Raw genomic sequence first — 7,735 nt, forward strand, 5'->3', positions numbered from 1 at the left:
CCTTCCTCAAGCTCGGCACAGTAAAAACAGATTGCACAGACACAACTTATAAAAGGAGAAGAGCTAGAGGGAAAAATCTAAACTCAGTTAACCTTTTCTATATAAGATAACGCTGTGGAACTGTTAAAATACAAATGCTTTACTTAAGCAAGACTACAAAACACGTAAGTACATCTTGCATCTAACAAAACTTTGCATTCTTTCTGGATAGAATAGCTTTTCAAAACATTAACCATGCTATCCTGAGCCATTTCCAAAGTCAAACAGACTGTGAAAGCTAGTGAATTCATTGCTCGCCAAGCCTCAATCCTATAACTTTCTATTTTTCTAACTTAACTGACTTTATTCTAATTTGCATCGAACGAGCGGTTGGACTGGTTCTCAGCGGCAGTCAAACAATATCCAGTGTAAATCAAAGTCAAGGGCATTTTCCCAAGAGGAAAGTAGGTGAAAGGTGAGGTTGGATTTTCCTACAGCATTAACTGCCCCAAGACTGAAAGCGCAAGGTGAAACTGTGCCCACGTACAGGGACACGCTCGGCGTTGGTGTACGAGGAGGTGACGGCAACGGTGCAGGCAAAGCCAGAGTACCTCACTCACGCCAGCTTCATGGAAGGCTCTGAACAGAGCGCAAAGGCTTTTTCCTCTCTTTACGGCCATTGCTCCCTTCAATGCACCTCTCCGTGTATATGAACCTAGAGCATGTAAAACTTTCTCTGGACAGAGCTAAGTGGCAGGGGAGTTTTTTTTTTCACTATGATCTTCTGTATTGTGACAGAAGCACGAGTAACTTCCATTAGCAGTGCACAACCAAAATAGCTGGCCTTTTAGAAACTGGTGAGAATTGGCATTGCAAATTTCTTATGCTCATCGTGCAAAGGCCCTGTATCATGGCACCGGCACTTTCTCTAGTTCCGCTTTTTACCTTTCAAATTGCTCATCTCCCACCTGCAACATCTTGGACTGCCTGTGTGACTCTGAGGTGAGACACTGGGTTACTAGCACAAGGGATGGTGTGGGACCAAAGCAGAGGCACTGGCAGTAAGGGCATGGAGACTTGGCCAAGCCCCTTCACGTGGCTTTGACAAATATGAAACAAGTTTTTCTTGACCCTAAGTATTTTCTGTACAAGGCCGAGTGCAAGGTCTGTGCGGGTAAGATTTCACACTGCTCTGGGCTGTGTACAAACCCATGTGATTTTCAAATTCCACAGGTAAAATGCTATTTGCAACTTCATATCACAGCTCAAACATTCCAGTTGTGTAACACCTTGAACTATGTCAAGACCATTTTCTCCCACCCCAGCAGCCTTCTCTGAATTTTACTCAAGGACACAAATGTGACCATTATTGCTAGAGGACAGAGTTGCAGAAGGAAATACAAATGAAAAATGAAATACCTACAGATTCTCTGAAATATCTCAAAAGGTATGATGAATTGAGAATAGTCTCCCTCCCTTCCCACCTTTTAAAGAGGCCAACAGAATTCCAATGCAATGATATGGCATGTAAATGAAAAAAAAAAAAAAAAGAAGGAAAAAGAAAGAAGAGGGGGACACAGCATTCTCTATTAGATGCTTCAACAGCGTCCTACCACCTTGCCTGCTCTGACAGCAGCCCTATACAATCCACCCGCTTTTCCAGGCATGCAAAAAATGCAAAGACAAAATGAAAAAATAGTTTAAAACCCACCACATTTAAACATGGTTTACTCTTTTCTTCCATGAAGCCACTGAAACCCACAGTTTTCAATATCCTTCTCAACTATTGGTCATTTAAACTTTGCTTCCGGCCTGCAAATCTGCTATCGTTGTTACAGATGGAAGTACCAGAGAGCTCAATCCGTACCAGAGCAATGGTCGCTGGCTGTCAGCTCTTGTAAAGCATGAGCCATCACTTTGTCAGTCTCAGCCTTCGGCTTTGCAAGCTGTGACTAAAGATCCTGACTTGCTCTGCTAGCAGCTGTTGCAAGCTGTGAGCTAGCATCTTGGCATTCTCAGCTGAAACACTCACCACTTCTGTGCTCAAAAAATGTCATTTTCAGTTAGCAGAACTCTGGGGCCACGTGGCAGCAATGCAAGGACATCACAGAAGGATCATCTGTTTGAACGACCCACATTCAACCAACTGACTCATTTTTAATCACTTTCCAATAGAGGTCATCCAGGCAGTAAATATCTGGCTGTGACACCTCAGCCATCTTCCAGTGAGAACTATCTTGCTAATCAACATCTAGTCCCGCTGTATCCGCCGTGAATTACTTGTGCAGTCACATTAGTCACAATGACCTGCTTTTCATCATAAAAAACCCCAAAAGCCACAGGACCAAAGTTTTCTAAGAGCAGAGCATCTTTGCCAAATAACACTTACTTTGTTTCCGCATGAAATTAGGAGATAAATCTCACCCATTCAAAGTGCCTTTTGACAAATAATGGACAACACCCTTCCAGAGGCTATGTATGGAAATCTGCTGAGCACAGACTGCCGTTTCTAGACAGCATTACTTAAAACATAACACACATACCATGTATTTTACAAGGGAGCCTACCTCACCCACATTTGCATAGGTGCTTTGGGGTAAACATGCCTCTGCATTACTATCCATTTTCTCTTCCCATGTGTCCAGCTTTAGCTACACATAGGCCCATACTTGCATCCCTCTTTTAACTGTGCCTTTTTCACCCTGTCTTCATCCTGAAGAGTTAGCTTGCCTCTGCCACTTGACAGGCTCTGATGTCTGTCAGGAATGAGGTTGGGTGTCTTGTTCTAGAGGCGTAGGTTCAGATTGCAAACTACAGGTTGGCTCTGCAAGTTCTAGATGCGCTGGTTTGTCACCCTAACCAGCACATCAGATAACATTTTAAAAGGAAAAATGTATTGTTTTGCCTGAGAATGCTGAAAGCATCAAGACAGCAGCTGTTTGAAATAAAAGACTCGAATTTACAAATTCCTATAAATCATTTATGATTGCAAATGAAATGTTGGAAATATCACCACATTTAAAGGCAAAAGTTACGCTGTGTTTCCACACCAACTTCCAGTCCTGACTGTACCTTTGCACAGCTCCAGGAAGTTGCAAAGAGGAAGATCACATTTCCTTACTGTTTTTATACCATGTTCAATATTAATTCAGTAATGGTTCATATTAATAGCACTAGGAAGCAGGAAGATAAAACACCACAAGAATAAGAAAGCCTTAGATACTGTGACTCGCTTGTGGCTTCTGTCTTCTTCCTCAGAGACAGAAAATTTCAACAGAAGATTGCTCCTAAGTTTAGGAATCTAAGAAGATTGCTCCCCTCCCCACTCCCTTCACAAGAAATGTGCAGGTTTTACTTGTTATCTTTTTGAACTTTCTTTAGCGAGGGAACAGCTAGCTCAGCAGTTGGTAGTATGCCCTGACAGACACACCTCTGTAGCTCACTATTTCAAGTAACCCAGGATTACCTTAGATATATTAGAGACAATCATGGCTTTTTGATGACCCGTGAGAAAAGGCTTTGAATGAGCAGTTCTCCACATCAGAAAGTGGCAGAATACCAATAACTGTATTGTTGTAGAAATCGAAGTAGAAACTCTGTAAACAAGGACTAGAGGTGAAAAGACCAGTCACTTCCCCAACACCTAACTAGCTCTTCTTCAGATGATGTGAAGAAATAAATGATATATTCAACTATATATAAGAAATGATACATTTAATCTGTGTTATCTTCTTGTGGATATATAAAACTCACCTCAGCAGTATGTTAGCTTCAAAAGGGTGAGCGTAAGCCAAATCCTTTTGTAAAATCGAGATAAACTTTCTCTGAAGCTGACTACAGTGGTGGTGACTGTGCCAAGTCCCTAGGGATACCAAATCAGCATGGTATTTATAGTGAGGCACACTATAGTTCACCATTTTAAATGCCACCTTAAAGGCTGGGAATTAAACCTATTGATGCTCATAATTTCCTACTCATCTTTGTTTAACAAGAAAGGAAAACTGGAAAAAAAGCACAGAAATACACCTTTCCATGAACTCCGTACAGTACTATGTAAAACAGAGTGTGCAATTCTCTGATCACAGGAGGATGAATGCTGTAGGCACTCAGACAAGGAGTGGTTTACAACCAATGCCTAAATTACCAGTGTCAAAAATACCGCCTAAGCTTTTGTTTTAATTTAGCTCCTGAGAGCTCTATACAAGTGCTTGGCTCATCACTCGTGGCCAGTGAATTACAGTTTAACATCTTTGGGTTAAATTAAGATGGAAAATAAGGTAAGATTGAGCAGTAGCTTTTCTGTCTACTGAGAGAGGAGTTTCTCCTCTCCACCGAGCAAGGAAACAGGAAATCCTCAAAACTTCCCACCTCTGCTAGTGGATGGACCCAAAACACATTCTCAGCCCCTTCTACTTGCCTTCACTAACAGGTTGCCTGCTACCGGAGATAGCTGGCTCCAAAGCCTTGCTTTAAAGGCTACTTAAAGGACAAGGAAATCATACAGCTCATGTACATACCTGCCAGTACGTGCCTAGCTCATCTGCAGTTCTATCTCACCTTTGAAAGAGGATTTCAGCACCACAAAACTACCACCTGAAGTTCAGATTTTGTTTGACCCTTGGCCTCAAAGGAAAAAAAAAAAAAACAAACCACAAAACACTCCTCTATCGCTGGAAATAGGGCTGTGCTAGGACACCAAGACAGACACACACACTGTTCTCCGGAATCTTAATTTTGCTGGTGTGAAAGCAATGAATGAACAAGGAAAGCGCTAAGCACAGAAGCTGCTGTGCTCCCTCTGCTGGCCCTCCCTAAGGAAAGGCAGCAAGCCTGCACCATGCCTCGTAAAAGCAAATTTAAGTATAGATCTACCACCCACTTCTGCATCTTCAGGTACTTGTGAAGCTGCATGCTGCCGTTTGTGCTGATGCAGGCTCCACTTCAAACGAGATAGGAGGCATAGAAATAACACAGCAAAGTTCAACGGGCAAATACATTACATTCTGCTCACTCCAAAAGCCCTTACAAACATTCACACCTTTGCTTCACACCCTGAATGAATTCGAGAATCTGAGCACAGGTATCAGCAACCCACAGTCTTCACGCACGGCAAGTTAAGAAACGTGGTGTCTGTGTGCGAAGTAACAGCAAAGCATTCTCCCGGCTGTCTTTTTACAGGACTTGCATACAGACATAGGAGCTTAGAATAGGATCAAAATATGTTTTAATTCTGGTGAAGAAGTGCAAGAAACCTAATAACTTAGAAGGGACGCGTTATTTTTCTAGACTGGTATTTAGAAATCAGAACAACACTCATTCAATTTACCTTCTGAACAGGGCTCAGCTATGAACGTTGAGACACACTGGAAACACACGTGATGATTACAGGTCGTTGGCAGAGACCCAAGATTATTCCTCTCTATACGTGCCATATCTTGCCAAACCAAGGCACAAGTGCTTCACTGGCAGGATTCAGTTGCGTACAAGCACTTCTCCAGAACTGCAGCCTGGGTTCTCATGTGGCCTCCATTTCTGGTACCTTTTCAGCAGGGCCAAATGACAAAACCCAAGAAGATCGGTGGCAAGTGACTACTGTTAGCAAGGACAATCCCTCCCCACAGTGGGATATTACGCTGTCCAACCATGCTATGTTGTTTCACAGGGAACAAGAGATTTGCCTTTTTACACTACTACTCATCTTTACTTTGTAATTCACAAGAAAACAACTCCTTCAGTGGACAAAATTAACAAAATTTCTGCCACTGAACTTTCTAACCATCAGTTTTTGCACGTTGAACTTGGCAGCTCAATACAGACCGCTTGTCAGTAGCAAAACTGGCTCAATACTTTGTAATCTTAGAGATCTTTTCCAATCGTAATGATTTTATGATAAATATTGCTAAGCTATGGTACCGTCTATAGAGTTTTCCCAGTTCAATTAATTTGCTACAAAACCCACCCTTAACAAGACAGATGCGCCAGTGTAAATATTGCATGCAGACCAGGATATATGGGGTACTTTGTTGCCAAACACTTCCTTAATTTGCATTTCTAACATTTGGCCCCAGGCAAAAGTAGTCATGATTTATAAAAAACAAACACAAAATCTGCCCAAATGACCCAGATAACATTCTCAATCACAAACCATTACTAAAAAGTACAGGGTAGTAGTTTTTACAAATCTGCGTGTACCAAGATACAATGATACACATTCTTGTTTTCCATCTAACAGCTATTCCTCACCACTGGATTAGAAATCTCAGCTCCCAGTTAAAAATTGTAAATGCTCAAGATAAAATCTGTTAGCCCTGTTTTCACATTTTTCAGCCCGCTGTCTTTACCAACAGATCAGATGGACAATGCAACTGATTTCCTGGAAGGCATTTCCCTATTTCCAAGTCCATGCTTCCTTCCACATATGCCCCCGCTTCCAGCCTCACCTGGTTTGATGTCGAATACACTCTACTGTGCCTCTTGATCATCTTGCTCTAGTACCTTTTCCAGCAATAGAGAGGACAATCTCAGTAATGGGTAACGCATGACGCAGGCAGATTCGCTGGATACAGTCAATATATTACCGCTTTTGCATATGACACATATTGCGAAATCTCAAATATTTATATACATATGAGAAGGTTTATAGTCAAGCCCCAGGACACAATCCAGTTCTCAATACAACAGCAGAAACATAACATGCAACCTTTCCAGATATACTTCTGTATCTTGCGTTAACATTCCAAGACTAAAGAATGCCATGGGAAAAGACCAATACACATAAACTGAAGAGTAGAAACAGCTTTGCTTTTTAATATAAGTGTTGTTTGAGGAGGTATGATACTCAAATCATTGGAAACCTGTGATTTGAACATGAATTTCTTCATGCTCCGGTTGAAGTAGTAAAGGATGTTTCCTGGTTGTCTCCCCTACACTAACAGCTTATGCATATGTCTTGAAACGGTCAACATTAGTTCTCTCCATTAACATGTTGTATCTCTCACCACAACTTGAGTCATCTGCTAGTGACTGTGGTACCTCACAGCATCTGAAATGATGCAGTCTGAAGCTCCTGAATGATATAATGTAAAAGATCAACTGCAGAAATGCTGTGTTGTTCAGTGAGACCAGCTCTGTCAGACAGATGAAAGACAGTCTTCCCCCAAATAATGTTCAAGTATAGAAAATCTTTCACCATATTTGACTTAGTTTTTCATCAGTTACATTTCAGAGGAGAAGTAAAGTTAACTTTACTTCTAAGTGATGAGACATGCCAGGTATCAAAAGTGTCATAAATCTCATTATCACACCTGTATGGAAGCTGGCAATGGGTGCAAGACAAACAATTTAAATAAGCTGTTCAGGTAAGGGCTCTTGCTGAAAATGCACCAGGAAGTGCTTTTTTCAGATAAGCATGAAGGTTAAAACCACAACAAATTCAATGCAAGAATTAAAAGTGGAGTCCAAGCTAAAAGGCTCAAAGGAGCACCAGTCCACTAAATCCCTAGTAGTACCTAAACAGGGCAGGGATCCGACTTTTAGGGAACCTAGGCAGGCAAACAGAACATCATGTAAACAGGCAAGACAAAACGTGCACAGACTTCCTTCACCCCACTGTACATTGCCACAACAGCTGGAAACCATAAGGGGAGTCCAGTGCTGGAAAGTCTCCGAAAGAAACTCCTTGCTTCTAGCAAGATGAATAACACACCTGTTCCTTAGTTGTGAGCAAACACTACAAAGGAATAATTAGAAACTATCT

Source organism: Phaethon aethereus, assembly GCF_964289735.1.
Source record: "Phaethon aethereus genome assembly, chromosome: 23".
NCBI classification, from domain to species: domain Eukaryota; kingdom Metazoa; phylum Chordata; class Aves; order Phaethontiformes; family Phaethontidae; genus Phaethon; species Phaethon aethereus.